This window comes from Protobothrops mucrosquamatus, unplaced genomic scaffold (genome assembly GCF_001527695.2).
Source record: "Protobothrops mucrosquamatus isolate PMUCROS unplaced genomic scaffold, P.Mucros_1.0 scaffold49, whole genome shotgun sequence".
In the NCBI taxonomy this organism is placed as follows: domain Eukaryota; kingdom Metazoa; phylum Chordata; class Lepidosauria; order Squamata; family Viperidae; genus Protobothrops; species Protobothrops mucrosquamatus.
The window spans coordinates 406,728-408,579 of record NW_015386431.1 but is presented as its reverse complement, the minus strand read 5'-3'; positions in this window follow the sequence as shown (position 1 = coordinate 408,579).

Below are 1,852 nucleotides of genomic sequence, written 5' to 3'. Positions count from 1 at the left end.
ATAAAAATTATTCATTTAATTAATTCTTCAAATACCCAAAATCTTTACCATTTCAGCAAGATAGTTTAACACCATCCCTTACTTATACAAAAAAAAAAGAAAAAATTCCCATCTTCCATAAAGTTAACAAGTAAATTCTGTCATTTCATCAAACTACACCTATAAAAAATCATTTTGAACCCTTAATAAGGTTTACAACGTCAATTACTTAATTATCATTCAATTGTTTATCAAATGTAACATTAACAATAAGTCCACCTCCTTCAACCATTATTAAATAAAAAAAAAGAGCCTTTAGAACCTTAATTCCCATCCATTCATAGTTAAGTCAAACAAATTCAGTTATTACAACATTATCATATTTATAATAGTCTTCCTTCGTTCTCCTCTGTATTAATAAAAATTATTCATTTAATTAATTCTTCAAATACCCAAAATCTTTACCATTTCAGCAAGATAGTTTAACACCATCCCTTACTTATACAAAAAAAAAAGAAAAAGTTCCCATCTTCCATAAAATTAACAAGTAAATTCTGTCATTTCATCAAACTACACCTATAAAAAATCATTTGAACCCTTAATAAGGTTTACAACTTCAATTACTTAATTATCATTCAATTGTTTATCAAATATAACATTAACAATAAGTCCACCTCCTTCAACCATTATTAAATTAAAAAAAAAGAACCTTTAGGACCTTAATTCCCATCCATTCATAGTTAAGTCAAACAAATTCAGTTGTTACAACATTATCATATTTATAATAGTCTTCCTTCGTTAAGACATTTTTAACCCATCAGATAACATTTAATGTCATATTTATATCTGACTCTAGCTTTCTTTCTATACCAAGTTAATTCCCATATTAGAGCGTTTCGATTATCAAACCTCAAGATTTGGTTACAAAACTTAATCACTTCAAACTGAGCAAAATTTACTTCCCTTTCTACCAATATCATCTGAATATTGATCTGGATATCAATCTTTGTTGTTTTTAGCAGTTGAAATGAGTCAATTACAATTAATTGTTGGTCATCAAAATTATCCAAGTAACTTTGTATGAAATTAGTTTGCTTAATAGTTTCCACATTTACTCCCAGTATAAATTCACAATTAGGTTGCTCTGACTCTTCAAATTGTATGTCTTGATATATAAAAGCCTGTTCAGGGTTACTCAGTCTCTCTTCTATTATTCCTTGTTCCACAATTTTGTTCGTTTTTAAAAAATCAATGTAAGGTTCTAATATGGCCCCTTCAGGGTGTGGATAGCTTTCATCAACTACCACCGCATCCACTTGTTCAACCAGATCTTGAAAAGCAATTGTAGCATTCAAGCAAAAATCCTCCTGTTTCTGTGATAAATCTTGTTGTTGTAATAAATCCTGTTGTTGTTGCATCACTTGATCACATCTATTTTGAAATTTAACATCAAACAATTGAAACATCTCAGTCATTGCGGAGACCAAGTTCTGCAGCTCTCTAGCAAGGGGCGGTGGAGGTGAAAAAGATAACGGAGGTGACAAGTGGAAAATTTCAGAAGTTAGTTGAGATGTCTGAGACATCAGGGATGTAATCGGTCTCAAAGTTAAAGGCACAATTTTTCTCAGAACCATATTAGCAGTAAATTTGAGCAATTCAGCCAAAACAAATAACACGCAGATTCAAAGTAGCAAAAGTTTCAAACCGGAAATCACTTTCACTTCTTGCTGAAAAGTATCAATCCATCGCCATTTTAATTTCACTTTTCCTCATTCCAACACACGTACGGGGAGAAACTTATTATCCAAGTTAAAGTAAAATCCAAAATAAAAAGCAAGCTTCCAAAGTTGGTTCGTCTGCTTACAAGTAAAAC